General features: G+C 50.3%; 1 protein-coding gene across 3 annotated transcripts in view; it reads left to right on the top strand.

Moving 5' to 3' along the window:
• LOC147633781 (uncharacterized) overlaps positions 1–18,012 on the top strand; it is an 89,520-nt gene that overhangs the window by 56,112 nt on the left and 15,396 nt on the right. The gene's annotated exons all lie outside the window — the stretch shown is intronic.

Here is an 18,012-nt window from a genome sequence, read left to right on the forward strand (position 1 = left end):
CGGAGAGAACTAGGCGGAGGAGCAGAAGGAAGCTCACGTACCCTAGAATCACGAATTGTCTGATAGTACCATCCAGGCACAGATCTGCTCGAACTCACTAGAGGAGGAGCAGAGTCATCATCATCTGACTGAGAGTCCACTGCTGGAGGTGTAAGAGAAGCAGCGGGCGGAGACGGAGGTGGAGGAAGAAGAAGCTCACCACCCCCCTCTGAAGATGTAGGAGTCTCGTCGAACACCACATAACAGCTCACAGCAACTTTGCCCGCCTGAGGATCATAAAGACGATATGCCTTGGACACAGTGCTGTATCCGAGAAAAGTCATGCGCGCTGAGACTTTGAGTCCAACTTGGAGCGATGCTCCTTAGGCACATGAACATACGCCGCACACCCAAATATCCGAAAATGAACAACGAAGGGCTTCTACCCATTGAAAGCCTCATATGGAGTTTTATTTGGAAGAGCAGCAGTAGGAGACTTGTTCTGAATGTAGACAACAGTGGAAGCCGCCTCAGCCCAGAAACGTCGAGGTAATGAAGAATGCTCAAGCATAGCATGGGCCATCTCCATAATGGTCCTATTCTTCCTCTCTGCAACTCCATTCTGTGATGGAGTATATGCTGTAGTAAGCTGTCTCCGAGTGCCAAGGGTCTTGCAATAATGCTGAAACTCTTTGGATATAAACTCACCCTCTCCGTCGGTCCTGAGAGCCTTGACCGAGCGACCGGTCTCTTTTTCCACCTCAGCTCTCCAATCATAGAAGTGCTAAAAAGCATCATCCTTGGTCTTCAGAAAAAAAACCCAAGTATATCTAGAAAAATCATCCACCATCACGAGCATGTACAAAGCCTTACTCAAAGACGCGGTACTCATAGGACCACATAAGTCTGCATGAATGAGATCAAGTGATGTCAAAGATCTGTGTGTCGCCTCCTTCTTCGGAAAGGCGGCTCGGTGTTGCTTCCCCTGTAAACAAGAGGAACAAGGAGAAGATGGAGCCTTGATGGTCGGTAAACCCTCAACCAACCCATCCTTTCAAAGCTCGCTGTAGAAGCTGATAGCTCAAATGGCCAAGGCGAGCATGCAAAGAGCAGAAGAAGCACCAGAAGAAGGCAGAGCGGTCAACTTGTACAAACCACTATGTTGGACTCCCTGAGCCAAGATGCTACCAGTCGCCTTATCACGAATGATAATCTCATAACGAGAGAAGATCACCTCCGCACCCTGAGCTGTAAGAGCACTCACTGACAAAAGGTTAAAAAGCTAAATTTGGAATATACAGAACGTCATAGAAGTACCTCTTGTCCTCGGAAGAGCGGAAGATGGGGATGGCGCCATGTCCATGCACTAGCACGGAAGAAGAATCACCCAGAGTGATCTCGCCTGACCTGGCAGTGAAGTCCTCGAACCAATCTCGATGGGCTGTCATGTGAGCAGTAGCACCGCTATCCACAATGCAAGACCGTGACTGAGAAGTCACAAGAGCAAGTATACGACGAGTACCTGCTAATAGAAGAATGCCATTATCCTTCTTGGGTTGAGACACCGCTTTAGAGGAAGAGTTCTTTGCTGCTTCATCACGCTTCTTCTTGTGACATTGGTGTGATTTGTGACCCTTCTTGCCACAATAATGGCATTCAATGTCCTTGTTCTTAGAAGATTCCCTGTTGTCTTTATCCTTGTCGGAATCCTTGGAGTTCTTCTCAGAACCCCCTTTCCCTTTCTATTGTTGATTCTTCCCTTTATCTTGTGCTTCCAAATCTCCATCAGGGCCACCAGAGGTGCTAGTCCGCTCCTCAAAGGGAGACTCAATCTGCATAACAGAGGGGAGAACTTCCTCCCAAGTAACTGGAACAGGATGAGGAGAAGAAACAAGAGACTGAAAGTATGCATCAAACCTCTCTGGAAGCTTGGAGAGAAGCCGAATAGCCAATTCCTCTGTAGAGATGTCCTTGCCACAAACAGCAAGCTCGTCTCGGAGATCTTTCATCTTCAAGATGAAAGCAGATAAAGATGGAAAGGCAGAAACTGATAAGTTCATATGTTTCTTTTCCAACGCCAAAATCCGACCCGGAGACTCTTTTTTTTTTTTCCGAGAAAAGATCCTTTCATTAGTTATATAAAAAACGCCCGTAGGGCGACAAAAAATCTCTCCTGCTCATAAGAGAAAAAGAGCAGGGAATACAGCATGGCAGCCCGGGAGACTCTCCCTAGGTGCTTGCAAAATACAAGCATCAGCACAATGGACTGAGAGGCTAAATCATACAATAGGGGGGGGGGAAGAGCCAAACAGGTGGCCTGTAGTGCCAACGGGGGGATCCCGTGTGTAAGGTGTAGAAGGGGCCACAACGCCAAGTGGTGTGAAAGGCCTGGCGCCGCAAGATCGCCTCATCCGAGTCTCCCCGGATGCGGTCGTACTGTCCTCGCAGGGTGTGGATCAACTCCTGCCAAATCCCCCGTACAGTCTCTGCTGGTGGCTCCAATCTCCTCTCAAAGGCCGTGAAGCACCGGGCCCTCCAGGTGAACCAGATGGTGAGGCTGCTGAGAAGCTCCCATCGTAAATCCCTCTCCGGTGTCTAGCTGGCGGACGAGAAATCCGGTGCCGGAACCAGGCGAGGCTGGCCCCTAATAAATCTGATGGCCTGACTGCCCTGCTCCATCTCATAGCCCATCGCAGGCCCTGACGAGGTCGACCAAGCAGCGGCACCCCACGTAAACATACCCTCTGGAGAGAGGGGAGCCAGAATACGCAGCATCCGCAGCCAAATCTGCTGCACCTGAGGGCAATCCCAAAGGCAATGTCTCTGTGTCTCCATAGGGTGGCCGCATCGGACGCAGGCCGCCGGAAGACCGCTGTAAACAAGCCAAGTGCCAACTGTTGAGCCCCTATGGGCGACCAGCCCCCACTGAAAAGTCGAGATCCTGCGGGTCTGTCGACTAGCCCAGAGCCGAGCCCAAAAATCCTCCAGGAGCTTCTGTGAGAGTCCCTGCAGCCGCCAATGCCCCGCTGCCGCTGGAGAGACCGTCCTCCTCGCCGTCAAAATATGCCGCCCCAGCCGAACAGTATACTGGAAAAAGGTAATCTCTGTGGCCTCAAGGGATGCATAAGGATCATGCCACTCGTACTCCCCGGGGTCCCACTGTAGCCGGGCCAAAGGGCGCGCTGCATATGCCCATATGCGCCAATCCGGGAGCACATCTGCAGGGTCGGGGTCAATATGCCACTTCCGAGAAGCGGCGGCCACTACCCGAATCCTCTGAAAGGTGCACTCTGCAACCAAAGGCGACTCCATCTCCACTCTCTGGAGTCTGCCCTCATCCTGAATCTCATAGTAGAGGCAACCGCCATCCTCAGTGCAAGCTCTGACTGCAATCAGGATCTCCAACTGTGTAAAGGCTCCCATCCACCGTGGGGCCATTGGCTCAAGAGGCGTGAACCACTCCTCTGTGAGTGCCGCCTGAATATCATCCCTCATAATCAATCCCCCTCTGAAGTGACTCAGCCTCTCCACCTGGATCTCCTCTGGGAGACTGTAGAAGGTCTGCCAGTCTCCAAAACTACGAGCTGGGCCTGCCGCTGGAGGTCCCCAGGCTAGACGAGGCCGAGAACCCAGCATATGACCCTGCTCCGTGCGAACCGCTGGGTTCCAGATGAGCGGTTGTCTGGCCCGCTCCTCAACACAAGAAGGAGGTCGCTGAGAGAGCCCCGGTCTCAGCAGCTCCCAAGCTCTCAGGATACTCAAAGCAAATCTGTCCTCCCATCCTCTACTGAGGCCTGTCCTCCTCATCTCTATGAAGATCCAGTGAATCTCTGGTGCCCAAGTACCCCCTGCTGGGGGCGCCCGAGCCTGCAGCCGCTGCAAGAGGGGCTCTTTCCAAGGCTCAGCGCCTGGAAGCAACCCCCGAACAATAAGCTTCCCCAATAAGGCTCTACTCTGATCGACTGGATCTATAATGCCCAAACCTCCCTGAGCCAACGGAAGTGTAATAACTGCCCATGCAACCTTTGCCCGAGCTGGCTGACCGTCCCGCCCAGACCACAGAAAGTTCCTGATCAGCCTCAGTACCTGGCTGATGCAAGAGCTCGAGAAAATCCAGCAAGACGTAATGTACCACATGGTCGCTAACAGCACCTGATTTGCCACCACCACCCTTCCAGCCAAGGATAGTCGAGCTGTACTCCAATACAAGAGTCTAGTGCCTCCTCTCCGTGGGCCGGAGGTATCACTACATGAACTCGGATGGGTGCTGGCTCATGGGGGCCCTCTGCTCCAAAAAGCCGTGTGAAAGTATAATCAAAAGCCTTCGAGCGCTGTCTAATGCCAAGGCGACTCAGTCGACTGCGGATAGATGAAATCCGTGAAGCCCTAATCGGCATAGGTCTCCTCTGTGATACTCGAGCGAGATCAGTGCTCAGCGCTCTTCGGACTGCAGGTAAACGCCAGGGAACCGCCAGGGCCTCCCGGGAGGGAGAGGCGGGCGGAGGGGGAGGAGGGGGAGGCGAGGGGGATGGAGAGGGAGCCACTGCCGAAACCGGAGCGGAGACGGGAGGAGGCGATGGTGGAAGCGAGGCGGTGGGGGGGGCGGGGGTGACGGAGGGGGTGCTGGCATCTCCTGGTCCTCAGTCGTCGCCGCGGGGGTCTCCTCCTCGAGGGGAGAAAAGCTGCTCCTCACGGGAACCCAGTGAGGCTGAGACTGTGGCTGCTGCTGCAGCGGTCTCTGGGCGTGCTGCTGTGGCTGTCTCCCTCGGCGGCGCCCCTGTCCAGGCTGCCACTCCGAAGTCTCTGTGGCCTGAGCAGGTGTCCCGGAGGCAGCCTGCCGAGCCAAATCTGTGGGCGGGCCATCAGTAGCCTGCTGCTGTGGTGAGGGTCGGGGTTCCTGCGAGGGCAGGCCTTGGCCAGATGACCGACCTGCCTGCAAATGAAGCACTGATTCGGGAGCCCCGAGAACTCCACTCTCTAATCTATCCACCCCCCCCCCCCCCCTATCCTAGGTAGCTGAATGACCTTAGGAAGGGAGGAGATGTCAGACACCAACACTCTGACCGAAGGTAGCCCAGCTGCTCTGGCCACCACTGAAGCTGCTGAGGGGCCAGTCTCTAGTACCGAGCCCACCAATGCTCCGAGCCTGGAGAGGAGTGGAAGATACTCCCGGCGGAGTCCAGGGAAGCAAACTGTAACATGGAAGAGGCGCTCTCCCTGCTTCGCCGCTGCTGGGTCAAATCCATGCTGCCAAGGTCTGAAGAAAGCCCGAGCACCCTTGATGTCCAGGGGACTCATGGCAAGGACCTTGGCAACGCTCTGGGCGGCCTCGAACTCGATCTGATAATGTCCCCGGCCCAGGAGCTGTACATCCAGGATCTTGCCCACATCTGCAAGAAGGCGAGCATGAAGAAGATCCTTGATCTCCCCTCTGCTGGGGCGAGTGCCGACTATACGGCAGATGGTGGAATGAGCCTGGAGGCGTTCCACCTCTGCGGTGAGGCTCGCTTCCTCTTCCGGCGAAAGAGAAAGCCTGATGGGGATGTCCTCGGGGGCGGGCGAGGGGGCTACGGATGAGTCCCTCTGAGGCGAGGCGGGAGGAGTCTCCATCAAAGTCTGAAGCTCAGGCGAAGGCGAGGCGAAAGCGGAAATCCTGCAAGAAATGGGCTTTGAGACTGGCAGATTCAGAGGAGTACCAGCTGGGGCCAGGATTTGTCAGCTATGCCAGATGGAGCCAGAGACAGAGTTACATTACATATGTCACTGTCCAGTATATTATGAGATACGAGGCCGTTTTCACTGCCTGTTTAGAGAGGGTTTCGGACCACTTTCTAGAGTCATGAGATACCAGGATCAGAGATGCCTCGGATTATACTTGCTGGAGCTTCGTAGACATAGAGAGGGTCTCTTGAGAGGGAGGGGATCAGAGAGGGAGAGACACCTACAGAGGCAGATTACAGACTTCTTTCGACCAGAGATTGAGCAGTCAGGCCAGCAGGCATTGCAGCTAGCCCCAGAGTATAGCCACACTAGAGGTACACTGATTGATCGGGCTATAGAGCTGGGGCGGTCCAGGCGCCCCAAGATGAGAGGCCCATCTCGACACCGGCGGAGACGACAACAGAGGATCAGGACATGGGAGACGTCCAGTCAGAGTACTCACCATGGAGGACATTGAGGATATCCGCCATCGACCGATGAGAGACTTCTTTGGATAGTGATGTGTATGATGCTTACCTTTGTTGCTGGAGTTTTCCTCCCAGATGTTATCCATTAGGAGCTCCTAGTACCGTACTTTTCCTCATAGTTATTTCAATTTCAGTTAGTTGTTTTTAGCTTTTCTTACACAGACATTGTATCAGATCCACCAATTGTTGTAACCTTTTTGGTCTCATAGGTCATTTTGACCTTTTGAAGACGTTAATATATCATTTCATTTCATTTTTCTCTCTCTCTCTCTCTCGTTGACTGTTCGCCGATCCGATTCGCTTCGCTGCCGCCCACTAGCCCTTCCGCCTGGCTGCCCTGCTGACTGTTCGCCGATTCGCTTCGCTGCCGCCCACTAGCCCTTTCGCCTCGTTGCCCTACTGACTGTTCGCCGATTCTGCCTCGGTGTTCGCCGCCGCCGCCCACTATGCTGGCTCGCCTTCCTCTCCGGTAGGCCCTGTGATTCCGCCTCGCTGATTCGCTTCACTGCTCCCCGCCGCCGCCTCGCTATGCTGGCCCACCTCCCTCCCCGCTAGGCTCTGTGCCCCCCTTTTCCCACCCACCCTTGCTCAGGCCCCCAAGGCAGCAACATAACTCTCTCTCTCTCTCTCCTCCCTGCCTGTGGGAAGGACTGCAGAGTAATCTGGAGGAATGGGCCCGAGTCTCCAAGAGAAACTCGAGACCCTCGAGACGGCAATGAAGGCACTAATCAAGGAGAACAAGAAGACATCCGATTCCAATCTCAATGAGGTGGAGAACAAACTACACCGGCACATCATGTCAAAGCACGCGTCACGGACCTTGAACAAGAGAACACGGCACTCAAGGAGGAGGTGAGTGCATTGAAAGTGGAACTGGTAGCCATCAAGAATACTGAGAAGAAAGAAGGGGAGATCAATGACGACACTCTCACGGCCATCAAAGAAGAGATCTCCAAGGAGATCACAAAGGACATGGAGGGAAAACTCGAAGCCAAGCAGTCAGGATGGGTTGAGGTGGTGAAGAAGAACATCCGTAAAGAAGTGAGGGAGGAGACTCAAAGGGAAGAACACCAAATCATTCACACCACCATTGAGGAGGAGAAGATGACCGCTGCCTCAACATTCGAGTCACAGGTATAGCCGAGACACCTGACTCCACTCCTGAGAAAGATGGACAGCTTCTATGCATGAAGCTCGGCTACAGGGAAGAGGACCCTCTCGCCTTCACCAAAGCATGGAGAGCCGGGAAAGACTCAACACGCAAGCGAGCCCTCATCCTATAGTTTGCAGGGGAGACGGAGAGGGTCACCTTCATGAGGAAGAGGGTCTTACTACGAGGTTTAGAGGGAGCTCCTATTTTCTTGGATGATGATCTCACGAGAATGCAGCTTGAGCATAGGAGAGCTTGCATGCCGCAAGTCTTACACGCGAGGAGAGAAGGCAAGAAGGCCTTCTATCGAGATGGTCGGGTCATCATTGATGGCCGGTCCATGGATTAGCGGTTTGGGGCCTATGGCACACAGACTAGGCCACTGACAGAGATACACATGGCAATATGGAACTATAATGGTTCACTATGGGTGCAGCCTGGATGACTGGAGCATGTTATGGTGGGGAGAGACATCATACTTCTGACAGAGACACATCAGAGCCCAGAGAGAGGGCTACCTCGAGTAGAGGGATTCCAGTGGGAGTCAGCATACAAGAGGACCACACGCCAGGGTACCTCGGGAGGGTCGGGCGGAGTAGCAGTTCTATTCAGACGGGAGCTGCAGGGGAGACTGAGAGTGGTAGCACAGGATCCAGAGGCCAGATACATGTGGATCAGCTTACAGCTCTCACAAGACAGGGTTATATACATAGCCCTATGTTACTTTCCTCCATCAGGATCCTCCTATGTCATTACAGAGGACATGCCACACGAGAGGAGACAGGAGCCTCGCCATACACTTGTCTGTCAGAGGAGATTATGCATTATTCTACACTAGGGGAAGTATTTCTTATGGGCGACTTCAATGCCCACACATAGAGCAGACAGTGTGAGGTGTATGACTATGATGACATGGAGATCCTCGACCCTGTGGATCCAGAGGAGAGAGGGGCTAGTCGGGCATCAGAGGACACTGGACCAGACAGAGGACGTTATGGGGACCACTTACTAGAGTTGGGAGCTAGGCATCGTCTCGTTATTTATAACGGGATGTTACAGTGGCCGGGATCAGGAGGGCTGACATGCTTCCCACATGGGGGTCATACACGGACCGGAGGCACGGTGGTAGACTACATTATGGGGTCTTTGGAGGCATCACAGCTTGTCACCTTATTCTCTATTCCACCTCGTCCTATTGGCGCAGATCATACATACTTGGCATTTTCACTAGCCGGATCACCAGTATCACCAGCCCCCCACATACCGACGCCACACACTACCATCTACTTCACACATGACATGGCAGACATACTGGCAGAGTAGAGGATGGGCTCCTACTCATGGATCCCCTGGCACCTATGGATACCATTACAGCCCAGCTGGCATCACTCCTACACACGGCTGCATTACAGAGCTTCCCACATCGTGTCCACTCAGGAGAGCCTGCGAGATCTGGGACTATGCCCCAGAACAGATGGTATGATGACGAGTGCAGAGCCCTATACTCACGGCTCCGCATACAGAGAGCCTTGGGAGCCATCATAGAGTAGGAGTCGAGGGGAGAGAGATGAGGAGACTTACTCGCCGCAAAAGGCGGGCCTTTGCAGAGATACAGGAGCTAGAGATCTTTCATTTCTTCATAAGTAGAGATAGCCCTATCTCATGGCGGCACTTCGGAGAGCCTCGGACACCGACACATATTGCAGACCCACAGACATGGCATACATATGCAGAGGGCCTATACCACACCCCACAACAACCACCTATACCTCAGCCACAGGAGCCTCGACCTACCACAGCTAGCTTCTTTACCCACTCGATGGTAAAGGAAGCTATCTACTGCCCACAGCATGGACGGGCCGCCGACCATATGAGCCTGTAGGGTGAGCATCTCATATATGTAGTAGATTCTTTGGCTCCTTTTCTTGCACACCTGTTTAACAGGGCACTAGCAGAGGATTTGCCTGCGGAGTGGACGATGCACACCATTGTGCCGATTCACAAAATAGGGGATATGCTCGATCCGAGCAACTACAGGATGGTTATGGTTGGCCACGTGTTGGCCAAACTCTATGGTGCAGTGTTGGAGCAAGAGCTTAGCTTATATGCTGAGCGAGCAGGTTTACGCTCATCAAGGCAGGCAGGCTTCAGGAGAGCTTTCTCTATCACTGACCATGTATTCACTTTGAGATGTATGATTGATCAGGCCAGAGTGAGGAAGAGAAAGCTCTATTGCTGCTTTGTGGATTTCCGCAAGGCATTTGACACAGTACCACGAGAGAGGCTCTTTCAGCGCCTGCAGTCTCTTGGCATACCAGCAGATATGACATGGGGCATCTATGCATTATATGAGCAGGTTTTTGGGTGAGTCAAATGTCCAGGAGGTATGTTCGAGACTATTGCTAGCACCATTGGTGTGAAGCAAGGATGCCCACTTTCCCCCACGCTATTTGGGTTATACATTGATGAGGTGGCTGACTTCATTACACGGGGAGGCGGAGATGGAGTTGATTTAGCAGGTACCTCAATACATATTATGCTTTATGCTGATGATATTGTATTAGTGTCTGAGTCTCCAGGAGGTCTAGAGCAGCATCTACATGCACTCAATGATTTCTACACAGAGAGGTCTTACTGTGAACCTTGGGAAAACCAAGGTTATGGTCTTTCATACATCGAGAGAGGGCAGGAGTCAGCTGACATTCACTCTCGCAGGACGCCAGGTGGAGGTGGTGACATCATACATGTACCTAGGGGTTACCTTCTCTGCAGTAGCCACACGCTTCACCATGGGTTCAGCAGCTAGAGCTAGATTGACACAGGGATATGCAGCATTGGCTATGCTAGAGAGACAGTGCCACCAGGCGCATTTTCAGGAGCCCCGGATGAAGGGGTGGCTATTTGACACATTAGTCACACTGGCACTAATGTATGGAGCAGCGGTATGGGCGCCAGGCCTTGCTACCCATTGGTGGACACAGATAGAGAGACCACAGGCCCTCATGATGGCACGCATGATACGCAGCAAACCGTCGGTACCTCATGACATTATCCGAGCAGAGTTTGTTGCGCCTCCTATGATGGTAGAGGCCATATTCCAGACTATATGCCTGCTAGACAGATTCAGAGAGATGCCACAGGACAGATTGTCATACAGAGCTTTTGAGGCATCTAGACAGCTGGCTGAGGCAGGAGACAGAGGATCATGGTATGCACAGGTCACACATTGGTTCTCACAGCATGGCCTAGACATGGATCATCTACCACCATCCCAGTATGACAGGGATGCACCACATATCCGTCTCTCTCATAGTGAGAGGAACAGAATATTGAGACAGGACCTATGGCAGCTCTATACACGAGAGACATGGATATCGCCTACACAGCCTCTTCCACCGAAGATGCTATACTACAGAGATCACTTCATGAGTATCATTGATGATGGATTTATAGAGAGGCCTAGATACATGGAGGGCTTTTTACCACACGGCTCCCGAGTGGCTATTGGTTAGCTTAGAGTTTCATCACATCGATTGGAGATCGAGACTGGCAGAGCAGCACAGATCCCCCGAGAGGAGAGGGTATGCAGATTGTGCAGAGAGGAGGTGGAGAGTGAGGAGCATTATGTTTGCAGATGCAGAGCATATACAGCCATGAGAGAGAGATATCCCATTTTATTCAGAGAGCCACATTCCCTATGCCAGATCTTTGAGGCAGCAGACCAGCGCATACTGGGGAGATTCATTCTAGACATATAGCGTCATAGAGAGACATCATTACAGGCTCAGACAGCTCCAGAGGGGGGACGACAGACATAGATTACTACATTTTTTCAGAGATCCATCCCCCTCCGAGCCCCTACACGGCAGGGAATTACTCTCCAGATAGTAGAGACACTCAGAGCCCGCAGGAGACAGAGGACACCTGGCTTTCGGACACCACGCCTATACGAGAAAGAGATGACAGAGATCAGAGCTTAGTTTCACAGAGAGGGTGCGGAGCGACTAGCTCGCTTCAGAGCAGACCCAGGCATGTTCTTCAGGGAGCTGTGGACATCCCCTTCATTGATGTATACCATTTTATACCCCTAGTATGGTACAGGATGGAGCTAGCTAGGTTGCATATCATGATTGTATACTCCATGCATATAGCTTTGCATTCTCCTAGTAGTAGAGCTCCATCCCCTCCCCCACTCATGGTGTTGCAGGCTTTGATGGCACTCTTGGTACCTGTGGAGGACACTTCTTCTTCAGAGTTTGTGCATTTTTTTTGAGATTGAGCCCAAGCTTTTGTGATGGCTGCACCGACTTCTCTTCATATGTTTGCTGAGTCCTCCAAGTTGGATGGTTCCAACTACACCCTATGGAAGGTGAAGGTGAAATCGGCCTTGCGTGGCGTGGATCTTTGGGATTGGCTTGTTACACCAGCCAATGCCACCCCTCCCACCCTTGCTTCCGGCGGTGCGACTCAGGCACAGAATGATCGACGCATTTTCTCCTTTCTGATGGTAAACTGTCAGGATGCTGTTCTCTCTCATGTGCGTACAGCAGATGCTGCACATGAAGTTTGGAAGGCTTTTGCAGATCTCTATGAGATTAAGTCTTCGGGTCGGATTTTGGCGTTGGAAAAGCAACTCATGAACTTATCAGTTTCTGCCTTTCCATCTTTATCTGCTTTCATCTCGAAGAAGAAAGATCTCAGGGACGAGCTTGCTGTTTGTGGCAAGGACATCTCCACAGAGGATATGGCTATTCGGCTACTCTCCAAACTTCCAGAGAGGTTTGATGCATACTTTCAGTCTCTTGTTTCTTCTCCTTGTCCTGTTCCAATTACTTGGGAGGAAGTTCTCCCCTCCATCATGCAGACTGAGTCTCGCTTTGAGGAGCGGACTGGCACCTTTGGTGGCCCTGATGGAGCTTTGGCAGCACGAGATAAAGAAAAGAATCAACAAAAGAAAGGAAAAGGGGGTTCTGACAAGAACTCCAAGGATTCCGACAAGGATAAAGACAACAAATCTTCAAAGAATAAGGACATTGAATGTCATTATTGTGGCAAGAAGGGTCACAAGTCACCCCAATGTCACAAGAAGAAGCGTGATGAAGGAGAAAAGAACTCTTCCTCAACGGCGGTGTCTCAACCCAAGAAGGATGATGGCATACTTCTCTTAGCAGGTACTCGGCGTATACTTGCTCTTGCGACTTCTCAGTCACGGTCTTGGATTGTTGATAGCGGTGCTACTGCTCATATGACACCCCATCGAGATTGGTTCGAGGACTTTACTACCAAATCAGGCGAGATCACTCTGGGTGAATTTTCTTCTGTGCCAGTGCATGGACATGGCACTATCCCCATCTTCCGTTTTGATGAGGACAAGAGGTACTTCTCTGACGTTCTGTATATTCCGGATTTGGCTTTTAACCTTTTGTCAGTGAGTGCTCTTACAGCTCAGGGTGCGGATGTGATCTTTTCTCGTTTTATGAGATTACCATTCGTGATAAGGCGACTGGTAGCATCTTGGCTTAGGGAGTCCAAGATAGTGGTCTCTACAAGTTGACCGCTCTGCTTTCTTCTGGTGCTTGTTTTGCTCTTTGGCATGCTCGGTTTGGCCATTTGAGCTATCAACTTCTGCAGCGAGCTTCGAAGGATGGGTTGGTTGAGGGATTGCCGACCATCAAGGCTCCATCTTCTGCATGTTCCTCTTGTTTACAGGCGAAGCAACACTGAGCCGCCTTTCCGAAGGAGGCGACACACAGATCTTCGACATCACTTGCTCTCATTCATGTAGACTTATGTGGTCCTATGAGTATTGCATCTTTGAGTAAGGCGCTGTACATGCTCGTGATGGTGGATGATTTTACCAGATATACTTGGATTTTCTTTCTGAAGACCAAGGATGAGACTTTTCAGCACTTCTGTGATTGGAAAGCTGAGGTGGAAAAAGAGACCGGTCACTCGGTCACGGCTCTCAAGACCGATGGAGGGGGTGAGTTCACATCCCAGGAGTTTCAGCAATATTGCAAGACACATTGCATTCGGAGACAACTTACTACATCATACACTCCATCACAGAATGGAGTTGTCGAGAGGAAGAATAGGACCATTATGGAGATGGCCCATGCTATGCTTGAGCTTTCTTCATTACCTCGACGTTTTTGGGGCTGAGGCGGCTTCCACTGCTGTCTACATTCAGAACAGGTCTCCTATTGGGGTCCCTCGGCTGAGACAATCCGCACACGAGAATTAAAGAAGGAGAAACTCAACGTAGAAGGCCAGCTTGAGTTTTTGAAAGAAACATGGAAGAAATATGGCTGCACTATCTTATGTGATGGATGGTCAGATGTACGCAAGCGGAATGTGTATAATGTGCTTATCTCCTCTTGCAAAGGCACCATGTTTTACAAGGCCATTGATGCATCGGCTGCGGGTCTCACCGTTTTACAGGTCTCTTTATTTGGACACACATCAAGAAGGTGATTGAGGAGATTGGCCCACAAAATGTTGTGCAGGTTATTACGGACAATGGAAGCAATTGTGTCTCCATGGGGAGTATGTTGGAGGATGCACTCCCAACAATTGTGTGGACCCCTTGTGCCTCCCATAGTCTTGATTTATTGATTGAGGATTTGGGGAGAATTTTTTGGGTCAGCGAAATCTTTGCCACCGCGAGGAGCATTGTCAAATTTGTGACACAAAGACAAAAGGTTTTGAGCATGTACAGGGCTAATAGTACAGGGATAGTATCGGGTTCTCGTCGGTTGTTTGGTATGGTTGACCTACTCTCGGTTGGACATATGCTTCGCAGTCAGTTCAGCAGCATTGGCGGTGTGCTCTCAGAGTTCTTCGGTACTTGCGTGGCACTCTGGATTTTTGCATCTTTTATGACCAAGGACGCACTCTTGTTGGATGGTCTAACTCAGATTGGCTAACTCAGATTGGGCTGGAGATCCACATACTCGGCGTTCGACCACTGGTTGTGTTTTTTCACTTGGGTTTGGAGACATTTCTTAGAGTAGTAAAAAGCAGCCTATTGTGGCGCTTTCCTCCACCGAGGCGGAGTACCGTGTAGTTTGTTATGCTGCATGTGAGGCGATATGGTTGCGGAGATTATTGGAGGAGCTTGGCTGTCCTCCTACCAGATCTACTCTTCTTTGGTGTGACAATCAGAGTTGCATCACCATTGCCAAGAACCCTGTGTTTCATGCTCGTACAAAACACATTGAGATTCAATATCACTATGTTCGTGAATGGGTTCTTGCTGGAGATTTGCGTTTGGAGTATTGTCCTTCCGTGGAGAATGCTGCAGATTTGTTCACCAAGCGGGTTTCTCAGGCTTCCGTGGCTCCTCATCTTCAAATTCTCTGAGTTTGTTCAGCATCTAGTGCTGAGAGGGGGTGTTAGCATATTCATCCCTAGATTCTGCTCTTTTATGGTGCCTATTTGGTCCCTTTTGCATGGCCCTTGCTTGTGGGTTGGCCACCCCTTTTTCTACTATTTTTCTGGGATTTTTCCCAACCTTTCTGGCATTTACCAGGCAGCCATGTCGAGTAGCTCCAGTCGGCCTGTTTTGCAGCTCCAATCGGCCAGCATTCCCTTACTATAAATAGTGGGTACCTCTCTTTTCTCATTCAATCTTGTACATATTTTGCTCCCTCACTTATGAGACTATCTGTGTCTCTTGCTTGGGATTTTTTTGCTTCAGTATATTGAGCATAGTTCTCTCTATATCTCTCTCTCTCTTGCACTCTCTGTTCAGAACATTCTAGTGCGACTTTGCTTCTGCTCTGTGCACTCTTTCACTCCGCACCATTAGCTGTAAGAGCACTCACTGACGAAAGGTTAAAAGCCAAATCTAGAATATACAGAACGTCAGAGAAGTACCTACTTGTCCTCGGAAGAGCAGAAGATGGTGATAGTGCCATGTCCATGCACTGGCACGGAAGAAGAATCACCCAAAGTGATCTCGCCTGACCTGGTAGTGAAGTCCTTGAACCAATCTCGATGGGGTGTCATGTGAGCAGTAGCACCACTATCCACAATCCAAGACCGTGACTGAGAAGTGCAAGTATACGACGAGTACCTGCTTGGGTTGAGACACCGCTGTAGAGGAAGAGTTCTTTGCTGCTTCATCACGCTTCTTCTTGTGACATTGGGGTGATTTATGACCCTTCTTGCCACATCATGACATTCAATGTCCTTGTTCTTAGAAGATTTATTGTTGTCTTTATCCTTGTCGGAATCCTTGGAGTTCTTGTCATAACTTCCTTCCCCTTTCTTTTGTAGATTCTTCCCTTTATCTCGCGCTGCCAAAGCTCCATCAGTGCCACTAGAGGTGCCAGTCCGCTCCTCAAAGCGAGACTCAATCTGCATAACGGAGGGGAGAACTTCCTCCCAACTAACGGGAACAGGACGAGGAGAAGAAACAAGAGACTGAAAGTATGCATCAAACCCCTCTGGAAGCTTGGAGAGAAGCTGAATAGCCATGTCCTCTGTAGAGATGTCCTTGCCACAAACAGCAAGCTCGTCTCGGAGATCTTTCATCTTCGAGATGAAAGCATATAAAGATGGAAAGGCAGAAACTGATAAGTTCATAAGTTGCTTTTCCAATGCCAAAATCTTACCTGGAGACTTAATCTCGTAGAGATCTGCAAAAGCCTTCCAAACTTCATGTGCAGCATCTGCTGCACGGACATGAGAGAGAACAGAATCTTGACAGTTCAACATCGGAAAGGAGAAAACGCGACGATCATTCGCCTGCCAAATATCAATCTGTGCTTGAGTCACACCACCGGAAGCAAGGGTGGGAGGGGCGGCATTGGCCAGTGTAACAAGCCAATTCCAAAGATCCACACCACGCGAGGCTGATTTCACCTTCACCTTCCACAAGGTGTAGTTGGAACCATTCAACTTTGCAGACTCAGAGAACATATGAAGAGAAGTCGGTGCAGCCATCACAAAAACTTGGGCTCAATCTCACAATCTCAAAAGAAGTGTCCTCCACAGGTACCAAGGGTGCCACCAAAGCCCGAACCACCACAATCCCCCTCTGCACTAGGGAATGACCACCGGAGAGGAAAACGTAGCAAAAGAAGGGATGCTGTCCTGAAAAAACAGGCCGCCTATATCCAAACTCCACATGGAATGAAACGCTGATAAGAAAATTACCTAATGGCTGCAAGCGGTGAAGCCAATCTGAAGAGGAAGTGATCAGCAGATGGTGTCCAAAAAACGCAGCAACAAGGAGGCTGCAAATCTGAGAAAAAACGCAGAGGAGAGGGTGCTGTAAATATATCAAGAGACACAAGTAGTCTCATAAGTGAGGGAGCAAAAGATATACAAGACTGAATGAAAAGGTGAGAGGCCAGCCCACCTATTTATAGGTGGGTAGTGCTGGTCGACTGGAGCTGAATAAGCGGGCCAGCTGGAGCTAAGAAGCTGGCCGACTGGGAAAATACCAAACGGGCTGGGAAAAATCCCAGAAAAATATGTAAAATAGGGGTGGCCAGCCCACAATCAAGGGCCATCAAAAAGGGACCAAAAGGACACCAGAAATGGGCAGAAACTGGGGATGAAAGTGCTAACATGATGGTGGAAGGGGTCCCAATCCGAACAATCAGATAGGACTTGGAGAAAGAAGTGATGGAGAGAGGGCTGTCCCCCTGCAGGGCTGGTTGACCCTTCCCAACACCCCCCACCAACTTGTGCAACTTTGCAGTGGTGAGCAAGTGGTGGGCAGCCCCAAACACTTGGCATGCATTTGGTGGTGGGCCTTTTGAACGGTGTCTTAATGAGGGGCGGTGAGTTTATGAGGTGTCCGCCTTGTTTATTAAGTGCTTGTACATTACATTGAAGTACTAACAATATTGAATTAAAAAGGTTTTATCATGTGTAAGGCCCATGTGAAATCACTTTTAGTCTCAAAATAGGGTAAAGCACGTGCATCCTCGGGATTCTGAGGCATCCATGGACACTCATAGGCAATGAATCTTGGCAATTTCCACACCAGAAAGTAGTTTCACACACATCATTTCTCATCAAGCATGCAGAGTAGGAATGCATAAACAATTGTCAAGGACAACCTCCCATCTTTCCAAGCTTGTACCACATGAATTTCCAAGCAAGGGATCACCCTGGTGTCGAGAACTTTCTTTCTTGAAATGTGTATCTTCTCCCAAGTTGAAGTTTCCTTTGAACCATGCTTAGATTTCACCAGACCACCTTTGTACGATGAATATGTGCATGTCTAGTATCTCAAGTTCTTTCTAGTTCATGCAGAAGATTAGGTGGTTCTATGGGCCTCATCAACCTACGAGGTCATCTTCATCGCCTTGAGTTGTTTTTTATCTCCTATAGTTCATAAGCAACTTCACCTATCTTTCTAAAATTCATGAAAGAACCACAATACCTAGGAGAGATTAGCACATCAACTTCTCTTTAAGAGTTTGAGAAGAATTAGGTATTTACAAAAAGACCTTATCATCCCTAATGAGATCTACTCTTCGTCCATATGTGTTTATGTGATTTCTTGCCCTTCTTATGCTGTCTTGAGCCAGCTTAATCATTCAATTCATATCCCCAAGGAAGTTCTTAGCTGCTAGTACCGATTCCTTCTCTAAACTTACTGCTATTGGTGCTCTATCCTGTAATCCATACAGCATTGTCATGGTCTTTTGTTAACATAACTCATCTAAAGCTTGA

This window comes from Cibotium barometz, chromosome 11, assembly GCF_041138505.1.
Source record: "Cibotium barometz isolate CiBa-2024 chromosome 11, ASM4113850v1, whole genome shotgun sequence".
Classification (NCBI taxonomy): Eukaryota; Viridiplantae; Streptophyta; class Polypodiopsida; order Cyatheales; family Cibotiaceae; genus Cibotium; species Cibotium barometz.